Source organism: Ailuropoda melanoleuca, chromosome 11 (assembly GCF_002007445.2).
Source record: "Ailuropoda melanoleuca isolate Jingjing chromosome 11, ASM200744v2, whole genome shotgun sequence".
NCBI lineage: Eukaryota > Metazoa > Chordata > Mammalia > Carnivora > Ursidae > Ailuropoda > Ailuropoda melanoleuca.
This window is the reverse complement of record NC_048228.1, coordinates 102,097,124-102,108,729: the sequence shown is the minus strand read 5'-3', so window position 1 is coordinate 102,108,729 and position 11,606 is coordinate 102,097,124. Positions and strand designations below refer to the sequence as shown.

Genomic DNA, 11,606 nt, shown 5'->3' with positions numbered 1-11,606 from the left:
CTTCTTCAAGAAGAAACACAATCTGTATTGGTAACATAAACAGCTCTCCCACATGGGATCTATGTCTTTTGTGCCTCTGGAAAACATTTTAATGTCAGTAAAACACTTGCTCATTAACTGAGTCTCCCTAGTCAAGGCTATCAAGAAGGGAGGCAAATGAAAGAAAAAAGAGGGAGCCTGGAGAGCATGCCATGCTGGGGGTTAAGAATACCAGTGTCATGGGAATAGGAAATATGATGGCTGAAAAGAGCACACTTTGGCCTCATTCATTTTTTTTATTTTTGACAGCTTTATTGAAGTATAATTGATATACAAAGAATTGCACATACTGAATGCACACTCAACCATTCATGATACATTCACCAGAATCAGGACAATAGACCTATCCAATACCTTTGTTTCCCTGTATCCATTTGTGTGTGTGTGTGTGTGTGTGTGTGTTAAGGACACTTAACATGACATCTACCCTTGGAGCAAATTTTTACATGCGCAGCACCATACCTTTAACTATAAGAACCATATTGTACAGCTGATCTGGAACATACTCGTTCATTCTGTCAATTATTTACTTATTTATGTACTACAGAGACACCGAACAGTGACCCCAAGCCTGAGGCTGGTTGTGTCTATGCTCCAAGCCCAGCTGCAGGAGCAGACATAAGAATAAACAAGAACATTCACTGAACCAAGTCTTGGGGTTGAAGGATGCCCCCAGTGCTGCTGGAGCCCTTGGGAAAAAATGACCACGGCTAACAGAGCTAAAAAAGATCTCCTACCAGAAGAGGCAGCACTCATTGAGCTGAATCTTGACAAGCTGTGTAGACATTGGATTTGCTGAGAAGATGAAGAAACAAGACAGGGCAGAGGGAGCCCCAGTTTGGAAAGGTGCTCTGGGGGACAGTTCAAAGGTGGTGTGGCTGAAGAAAGGGTCGCGTGGAATGTATGGATGGAATCAGATCGTGGGAAGTCTTTCAGACCAGGTAGGAGTTTTGAACTTTGTTTTCTTTTCCTGTAACAGAACAGCACGCTCTACTTTTTTGCCTTTAAATTTATTCTCAAATAGCAGCCAATTTGAGTCAGACCACTTGCTTTTGCAAACCTGTAATGACTTCCATTTCACTCAAAATAAAATCCAACTAAAAATGGCTTACAGGACACTGCAAACCTCCCCCTGCATCCTTCTTTTCTCTAATTGGGCTACACTCTCATTCATCCTAATCCAGCCACATTTTCTTAACACTAGATAGCCTCTTGCCCCAGGGTCCTTTCTCGGATGCTTCCCAGGCCTGCAAATCTCATTCCCTCAATCAGCGCCACCTAATCACCCCTCCCTGCAGGCCTTTGCTGAAGCACCTCCCAGCCTTTGCCCCACTGCTCTGTTTAATTTTGAAAGGTACCTTGGACCCAGCAGCTCCCTCCCCTCCTCCAGCTTTACTTTTTATCATACAACTTCATCACTAACACGCATACTGCACATTTAATTCATTTATTTGCTAATTTCCTAACTTCTCTGTTTAAAATATAAGCTCCATGAGGGTAGATGCCTTTGTCGGTTTTGCTTATTCTTGTGCCCCTGCCTTCTGGTTATTGCCTGATATCTGTGACATGAATAAACATCATTCTTCTCTAAAACGTTGGTGAGTAAAAATAAAGGTAAGGCTTTATTGGAAATGCCTTTAGTCATAAAAATTTGCCCCACATGTAGCATATTAACATTCATATAAAACATACTATAATATGTAGTTGTTAACTGTCTATAAAGAACAGAGTTTGAAATTGTATGTATCGTCTACCATGTGGCTAAAGGCAGGGACTCACTCAAGCTCAGTTTCCGCATCTCTGACATAAGGGAAGTTCGACTTCCAAATCCCCAGGTTTTCCACTGCTCTTATTTGCTGTGTACTTCCTCAGGGTTAGTTTTTTTTTTTTTTTAAGATTTTATTTATTTATTCGACAGAGATAGAGACAGCCAGCGAGAGAGGGAACACAAGCAGGGGGAACAACGCCGGGATCACGCCCTGAGCCAAAGGCAGAGGCTTAACCGCTGTGCTACCCAGGCGCCCCCCTCAGGGTTAGTTCTTGAGCAGATCAAGCCCGCTGCATCTTGGAGCTCCATCACTAGGGAGGAGAAATTATGAGACAAAGATCCAGTGGAATCCTTGAGGTCACTCCGTGGTGTCCCCAAGGACATGATTGACAACTTTGGTACATAAGGTAAAAACTGGGGGGAAAAGAGAGAGAAATTATAAAAATTGTCAAACATTTCTTCCTTTTTGTGGTTCTTACTTATTACCATCTTATCTCAATGTAGTCAAGCTACTAATATTTGAAGAAAAAAAATAACTAATATGTGACAAGGAGATTGAGACATGAAGCTACTATCCCTTAGGCATCACTCATTCTAAAATTTGGGCAAGGTAAGAAATAGAGAAAAATGTTTTTCAGACTGGCCTCAAATGTGGACCTTGTGCTGAAAGAAGAAATGACATCTTAAAGACATTAATATTAATATTCATTAAGAATAGAATATTTGAATATTAATATTCACTTATATTAATATCCACTAATATTAATATTAAAAATATTCTATTCCTCATGAATACACATTGTCTCGTACTGTTCCTGAAAGTGGGAAACTAATAGAAAGAAAGGGTTGCAAGTTAGATAGTAATAAAAAGCATTATTAGTCCACACACTTAAATGAGTCATGGATTAAGTACAAAGGGGCAAAGCTAATCAAGTTCTCTGAGATTTAGGATTTAGAATTTAAGCCAACAGTTAACACAATAACATTTGCTTTCACCATCTGGATAGAGTCTTTACCTATAGGTAATAATAGTAATAATACTACTAATAATTTTTGATGTGCCTAGGTGACTCAGTCAGTGAAGCATCTGTCTTCAGCTCAGGTCATGATCTCGGGGTCCTGGGATCGAGCCTGGCCTCAGGCTCCCTGCTCAGTGAGGAACCTGCTTCTCCCTCTCCCTCTGCCCTCCCCCCTGCTTGTGTTGTCTCCCTCTCTCTGTCAAATAAATAAAATCTTCAATATATATATATACATATGTGTATGTATATATATTTTAATAATTGTTGCTTAAAAGTGAGTGTCGCTTATGCGCCAGGATAATGGGTATTTTACTTAGTTTCATGTACGTAGTCTAGTTCAAGTGCTAACAAATATTTTCTGTAAAGAGCCAGAGAGTAAATACTTCAGTATTTGCAAGCCACAGAGTCAGTCTTCATCACACTACCCTATTCTGTCATCTTACCCGTAGATGACATGTGAACAAGTGAGCATAGTTGTATTCTAATAAAACTCTATTTACAAAAAAAGGCAGTGGCTAGATTTGGCCATGGGCTGTATGACTTCTGGTTGAATTCATTTGATAGCTATAACAACTCTAAGGTATTACTCTTTTTTTTAATGTTTTTTTTATTACATTATGTTAGTCACCATACAGTACATCCCTGGTTTCCGATGTAAAGCTCTATGATTCATTAGTTACGTATAACACCCAGTGCACCATGCAACAGGTGCCCTCCTCACTACCCATCACCAGTCCATCCCATTCCCCCACCCCCTCCCTTCTGGAGCCCTCAGTTTGTTTCTCAGAGTCCATAGTCTCTCATGCTTCATTCCCCCTTCTGATTACCCCCCCTTTCTTTATCCCTTTCTTCCCCTACCAATCTTCCTAGTTCTTATGTTCCATAGATGAGACATATCATATGATAATTGTCTTTCTCTGCTTGACTTATTTCACTTAGCATTTTTCTTAACCCCAATTTATTGATTAAGAAGCTGGGGTTCAGTTAGGACCAATAACTTACTGGGATGCCGAGGGGCCAGTATTCTAATAGTTGTCAATTTGATCACCATGTAAATGTCATTCTCCTTGCATTGAATTTTCCCCTCACTTGTGACAATAAAGGTGGCTTTCTTGCATTTTCTGCCCCCTTTCACAAGAGGAACCGCTGGACCTAGAGAAGACACATTGGTTCCTTTAGTTCCTATTCAACCCCAAATTTCAGTAGGGAATGTGTGTACTATTTCTCAAGGACAGTTCCTGCTCCAGTGCCCAGGGGTGCTTGCTGACTCTGCCTCTTCACCCCATCTCTGTTGTTCTGCCTACACTGAAAGCCTGATAGATGAGCCTTATTTTAGTGTCAAACTCAATTTGTCAATGCTACCATCTTTCCTTGTGTAGTTCTGAAAAACAATGGAGTAGGTTTGAAACCAAGAGCACACTCACTGAATACTAATCAACTATGATGATGTTCCTTCTTGTTGGGAAGAAAAGAAAAATCATGCTGGGAAGTTGAACTTTAGCCAAGTGTGGCAAAGGAAATAATAGGAAAGGCAATATTTTCTGGAAGGAAGAATGGAGGGCCAAGGAGTCAAGATTTGCTGATTCAGTAGCTTTCACCTAAGCTTCATGGGCTTGGCTATGCCACTTGAGTGTCATTGTAATTGACTATAAGCAACATATTTTCAAAGAATGACCTTTCCAAGTTCCCTGAGGTCACCCGCCATCTTCTATATATTGATGGGGATATTACCACCATCAGGAACCCTGGTGGGCACAGGTATTAGAGGGCAACTTCCCAACTTTGCAGCTCTTCCTCAACATTAACTCCAACATTAGCTCCATCCTAACACCTGTCCTCATTGTCCTTCTCTTGGTCATCATGCCCCTTTCTCATCAAGACCACAAATGCCACCCCTACCTAGAGCTCTTTGTTAGTTCTGGTTTCCACGATGAGAAACAACAGTCTCCCCAAAGGGCTGACATCAGGAGTGACTTATCCTTCTTAGAAAAATCTGTCCCCAACCTAGAGGAAAATAGCATTTTCCCACCTGCAATTTCAGTGACATATAACAATATTCATAGCACCATATAACAGGAACCAGGTATAAGTTGCAACCGTTCCCTCAAAGAATATCAAGGTCTCTTGTCAAGTTTTACTTATAAAACAACCTTATGGAAAACTACAAAAAACACTCCCATCAGGTCCTGCCTTAAATAGAAGAGCAATTTTCTAACATTAACTCCAAAGAATTACATTAACATGCAAGCCTCACCTCACTCAATTTTAACATCCTGTTTTCTTTAAAACCAGGCAATCAGAGCTCGTTCTGAGGTTGGCCCTAATACAAAAAAAGCAAATCTACAGTTCCATTGAGATTAATGTGTTTATTTGTACAACTAAGGTGTGTGGCCAAATGTCACAGCCTTCAGGTTGGAATGCCATGATTTTTTTTTAAGTAAAATATAAATTTCATTTTTAATGGCAACAGTTTAAAGAAAGCAAGCATTTTGCCTCCCTCCCCACCAAGGGCTCTTTTGTAAATTTGGGGAATGAATTGTTCCACTGTCCCTTTCCACATTACTGTTTTAGTTTCCTGGAACTGCTTAAAGCCTGTTTTTCCATTGGCAGTCTGCTCAGGCTTGGTGCTTCCTGGAGTATGTAAAATATCCAGCTTTGCAGGAGGCTGAGTGTTGGCTCAGGTAATGTGACTGCATATACAAGAGCTTGCTTTATAGGGCCGGTTCATGTGAAATGCTCGCTGAAGAATGCTATTATCTGTCTCTAATGAAGGGCTTTTCCTTCACCAAATGGGCAAACTGTCCTCCAAACACTCAGAGATTTTCTTTTTTTTAAAGGGTTCATTTTTTACATTCCTCCTACCTTGTCATCAGGTCCTTCAGATGTAGAGGGAAGAAAAAAGAAGTATGAGGCATCCTAATTGAAATTTCATGTTACAAAATAGTGGAAGGTATACTGGGTAGCAGCATGCTCTTTCCAATTACAAAGAGTTTACTTATGCTTTTTAATAAGGAAACTGACTTTTTTCTATACGTCCCATGTGTTCAAAGCTTTACATTTTATATTTGCTGTCTTTCACAATCCCTGTAATATACATATTACTATTCAACCCCCACCACTCCCCCGCTTACATAAATCAGAGAAGCTAAGTTACTTGCCTAAAGTCACATAGTGTTATAACATGGGAATTGAGGGCAACAAATCCATAATTGTAACCCTGGGGTTCAAATTTCACCTCCATCACTTGCTGACAGAATTGAAATTTCAGTCATAGAGGCTTCAAAATGGGGTTGGTTGATCTTTCCACATTAAAACAAAACAAAACAAAAACTATTGATAAGTTATGGTAAGCTATCATCAAATGAAAATATGGTGCTCAAAATTATTAAAAATTAATTTAACATGTGATAGAAGAAGTTTGATAAATAAGATACAGGAGAGCTTAAAATCTAAAACAAACAGAAACAAATTTAAAAGCAATTAAAATAGACAGAGTATATAATTAGTCAATGGAGTAATATAAACAATGAGCGTAATTGTTTTTTCCCGTTAACTACCGAATTTTAAAAATGCAGGAAGAAGTTATCATGTTATTTTAATATATTGTTGAAGAATAGTAAATGATTTTTAACATTGGAGAAATAGAGAACTTTCATAAGCAAAAGTATTAGAGTAACAGTACAACTTTCTCGGAGGGTAGATTTCTGATATTTTCTTACATATTCATACTAGGAAAACATGGAATACCTAAGCATTTATACTGAAGAAATTACTGGTGCAATGGAGTGAATTTTGTCCCTGCCAAAATTCATAAGTTGAAGCCCTAATCATCGATGTAATGGTATTTGCATATGGGGCTTTTAGAAGGTAATAGGTTTAGATGAGGCCATGACCATGAAGAACTCATGATGGAATTAGTGTCATTATAAGAAAAGGAAGAGACACCATAGCTCTCTTTGCCATGTGAGCACAGAGCAAGAAGGTCTATAAGCCAAGAGGAGAGCTCTCACCAGGAACCAAATCAGCCAGCACTTCAACCTTGGACTCCCAGCCTCCAGAGCTGTGAGAAATAAATGTCTGTTGTTTAAACTACCCAGCGTCTGAGCTGCCTAAAACAATTGGCCAAAAATATCAGAACGTTGGATAAGAATGGGGGTATTTACAAAACATCATTCATATATTTTAAACTCTTAAGAACAATCTAAATACCATACAACAGGGAATAATCAATTGATTTATGGAAAATCCAAACAATGAATTTATCTTCATTCGTGTAAAGATGCGGTTTGTTATTTTATTTATTGACTTGGAAAATGGTCTGCATGTTCTTAAGTGGAAAGGAACATTGTGAAAGACTGTAACTTGCATTCAGTAGGAAAAGGTATGTTACTACCATTGCCAATGAAAGGTAACACCTGCTAAGCCTGTGAGCCAGGGAGCACGCTAAGTTACATGTTTACAGTCTTTTTTTTTTTTTTTTTTGGTTTTTATTTATTTATTTGACAGAGAGGAGACAGCCAGAGAGAGAGGGAACACAAGCGGGGGGAGTGGGAGAGGAAGAAGCAGGCTTCCCAGTGTAGCAGGGACCCTGATGCGGGGCTCGATCTCAGGACTCTGGGATCATGCCCTGAGCTGAAGGCAGATGCTTAATGACTGAGCCACCCAGGCGCCCCACATGTTTACATAGTCTTAACTGATAGGTAAACTCTCTTTGTTCATGGTGCTTTATTATTCCTTATATAGAGATCAGAAAATAAGCATAAAATTTTAAGGGGCTTGCAAAACATTTCTCAAGTAGTATGTGGCAGAATCTCGATTTGAACCCCGCGCTCTCTGATCTCACAAGAGTAATTGAAGTCACTGGGTGCCAGCTTGTTTTAGCTGTAGACCCACCCAATAAATGCACGTGAATATTTTAGATATCAACTTGTATTAGAAAAAAGAGAAACGTTAGCTCTACCAGCTTCTTTGTTGAACTTTCTCAGCCATTTATTCATCATGTGACAAATAGCTTACATAAACTAGATCATATAAACTAAAAATCCACTGAACTGGACCAGCACAAACTTCCTGGGATCACAATAAGCAGAAGGAACATCGATAAGGGAGGAGACTTATGCAAACTCTAGTTTTTAAAGTTTTTCCTACTTCACTACTATGCCTTGTATATTACACTGACAGTTAAGTGAGTCAGATCCAAGGAGATTTAATAAATAGAGTCTCCCTGTCTAGCCTGAATCAGAAAGAGAAATAGGACAAAGAAGTAAGAAGTCTGCTCTATTCCTTATCTTTGTTTCTCTGTATAAAATGTATCTTGCTTTCCCTGGATGTTTTAAAATTTCCCTTTATCACTTATGTTGATCATTATTTCTTCAAAAAGTTTTTCTTTCCTCTTCCTCTCTGTATTCCAACTGAATGTCTTACCGCATCACTTAATATTGTCCCACAGGTCACAATTATAGATATGTAATAACATACAATTATATAATTATACAATTGTCTGCACAGTTATAAACAATTATGTAATTGTCTATATATTTGGTTGTGTCTACATACACAGTTGTGTATACATATATATGTACATACATATACCTACATGTACATGTTACACAAATATGTGTGTGTATTAGACATACACACACAGAAAGAGTATATTAGTGTATTATTCAGGGTCTCCAAAAAACAATAAAATGTGTATCTCCATACATAAATATATGGATAAAGAGAAAGAGAGAGAGATTAATTGTAGGGAACTGGCTTAAATGATTATAGAGGCCAAGAAGTCCCAAGACCCGCAGTTGATTGGCAAGCTGGAGACCCAAGACAGTGGATGGTGTAAGTTCCAGTCTAAAAGTTGGCAGGCTGGAGACCCAGGAAGAGCTGATGTTTCAGTTTGCGTGCAAAGGCAGGAAAAAACTGATATTCCATCTCAACCAGTCAGCCAGGAGTTGTTCAGGGAGGATCAGTCTTTTTGTTCTGTTCAGGCTTTCAATTGATTGGATGGTGGGACACTAAGACGACAATCTGCTTTACTCAGTCTACCAACTCAGAGATTAACTCATTCAAAAACACCCTCACAGACAGACCCAGAATAGTATGTGGTCAAGTATCTGGTACCCATAACTCACCTACATTGATGCATAAAATTGACAACCATATATATACTCCTTCAGATTCACTACATATAGAATTTATTTTCTCTCTTCCATTTTAGGTTGTTTCTATTGCTGTGTCTTTAAGTTTGTTGATCTTTTCTTCATGAGCATCTAAACTATTATTAATCCTATTCAGTGTATTTTTTATTTCAGGCATTTTGTTTTTCACCTCTACATGTTCCCTTGAGTCTTTTTATATATATATATATATATATTCCAGTTTTCAAGTCATTATCATGATTCCCAATACCTATTGAAATACCTGGAGCATATTATAATATCTGTTTTAATATCTTTTCCATTAATCTATCATCTCTGTTATTTCAAGATCTGTTTCCACTGAAAAAAATTTTCCCCATGGGTCACATTTTCCTGCTTTCTCATAATCTAGGGATTTTTAATTGAATGCTGGAGTTTGTGAATGCTGTATTTTTGGTTGCTAGATTTTATTTTATGACTTTACAGAGTATTGGGATTTATCTGGCTGGTAGTTTGTTACTTTTGTGCTAGTTTAATAATGCAAGGATTTTTTTAAAGCAAAAAAGAAGTGACTACTCTTTATTTTACACAAAGATTCCCAAATTAAAAAAAAAAATTACAAGTTTCTTTAAATTATCTGATTCCCTTGTGCTTTTAAATCAAGATTTGATTTGGGGTATTTATTCTCTAAAGTAAGATATAATGGTAATTTACTGAAAAATGCCTTCCTGCATCCAACCGAAGTTATTGTTATCATAGTCCTTGCCAAAGCTTCATAGAAGAATGTAAATGGAGATTTAATCTAATACTTGGTAAACTGGTCTTGTTAAGCAAACAGACTTTTTAATAAGCTATACAATTCCTAGGAAATAAAAAATTACTTTATGCCTATGCCACGCTGGGCGATATGATGAAATAAACGTGGAGCATAATAATAAGTCAGAATAAGCATTAGTTTTTAAAAGCTATAGAGACAGTTTTTCAGAAGGGATGAATTGAGGATAGCATTTATTATAGAAAAAAATATATTTACTTTTACAGCACAGTTCCTCCCTTGTCTTTACTGATTATTATTAGAGAGATCTCTAATAGTGCCCAATTCTATGTGATCTCAGAATTATTTGGCTTATAGTTCCCCAGTAATTTTTTTCCCCTGGGGATCTTATCTGCATCCTATACATGGGGAGTTTGGTATTCAGCTGAAGACTCAAGAAGACCCCAGTAAAGACATCTAGGACTCCTACACATCACCCTTCTCCTGAGCAATCTGCCTCCATGTATTCTAACTGCCATGGTTTTCCTTACTCTCTCCTTTCCCTCTTCTAGTCAGTGAAACTTCTGGTCTCTGATTGGCTTCCTCATACTTCATTCTGTAATTCCCTTCAGTCAGAAAGCTGGGATGATCACGGGACTCCCCTGGTTGGTTTTGTTTTGTTTTCAGACATCAGGATTTTTTTTGCTGCATGTTGTCCAACATGTTAAAATGTTATTTCCTATATTTTGTCTATTTCTTTTTAGTTTATATTGCAGAGCAATAATTCTGCACTTTTTCATTCCATCATGGTTACAAACTGAAGTTAAGGATTCATTCCATATCCTACTTTCCATCTTGAATGATGTCCAGCGACATTGGACAGTATATCGTAGTAATGATTCTGCAATGATATTAAATGCTATTAAGATGCTCAAAATGCCAACAATATGAAAATGTCCCCAAATTTAATTTAAACTCTGTCCCATAATTTCAGGAAAAAATTGAAGTCCAAACATTAAAAATTAAATAACCTTGCAAGTTAAAGTCCAAAAGAATTAATGTTTAAAATAAAATTCTTCTTTGTGAGTTGAAGTCCAAGAAAATTCAGGTGTAGGGGCGCCTGGGTGGCTCAGTCATTAAGCATCTGCCTCTGGCTCAGGGAGTGATCCCGGCATTCTGGAATGGAGCCCCACATCAGGCTCCTCTGCTGGGAGCCTGCTTCTTCCTCTCACACTCTCCTTGCTTGTGTCTCTCTCACTGGCTGTCTCTGTGTCAAATAAATAAAATCTTTTAAAAAAAAAGAAAAGAAAAGAAAATTCAGGTCTAAAATCTATCTTTGCAACTTCTTATTTGGCTCAGTTTCAACAGGATGCTTTTAATGTCTGGTTGGGTCAGGATCCCTTTTGTCGCAGCCAACAGCCCTTCTGTTTCTCTGTCTCTGTGTTTCTGTCTCTGTCTCTGTCTGTCTTTCTCCTTCTCTATCTCTCTCTCCCTCTCACTTTGTTTCAGTTCCATGGTAAGTTGAATCGTTATTTCACTTCTGAGAGTCTAAAGATAATTCACCCTATCACAGCACTGATGAGCAGAGAATGTCAAATGAGTTATTACTAACTTCTTTCAAGGTTTATGAATGTGCAATAATAGTGACCCCAGTCACCAGGTACTTTGAATAGGTTTGTCTCTATCTAGTGTATATTTATAAATATATCTATATCCATATGTATAACTGTGTCTATATCTATCCCTCTTACTTTCCATTTCTCCTTATATCCTTGAATACAGTTGCTGATGCACAGGGTCTTTCTGGCAATATAATGTCCACTCTTTCCTGTTTAGCCATTCTAAGTCATTTGGCTCAGTGCCTGCTCCCACTGCTGGGAGTTTGTGGAATT

At 38.1% G+C, this 11,606-nt stretch overlaps 1 long non-coding RNA gene across 1 annotated transcript in view; it reads left to right on the top strand.

Moving 5' to 3' along the window:
- The first annotated feature begins 642 nt into the window (after window positions 1-642).
- LOC117804318 overlaps window positions 643-11,606 on the top strand; it is a 28,974-nt gene continuing 18,010 nt past the window's right edge. The window contains exon 1 of the long non-coding RNA XR_004628656.1: window positions 643-980. This is a non-coding gene — a long non-coding RNA (uncharacterized LOC117804318). The remainder of the gene's footprint in view (window positions 981-11,606) is intronic.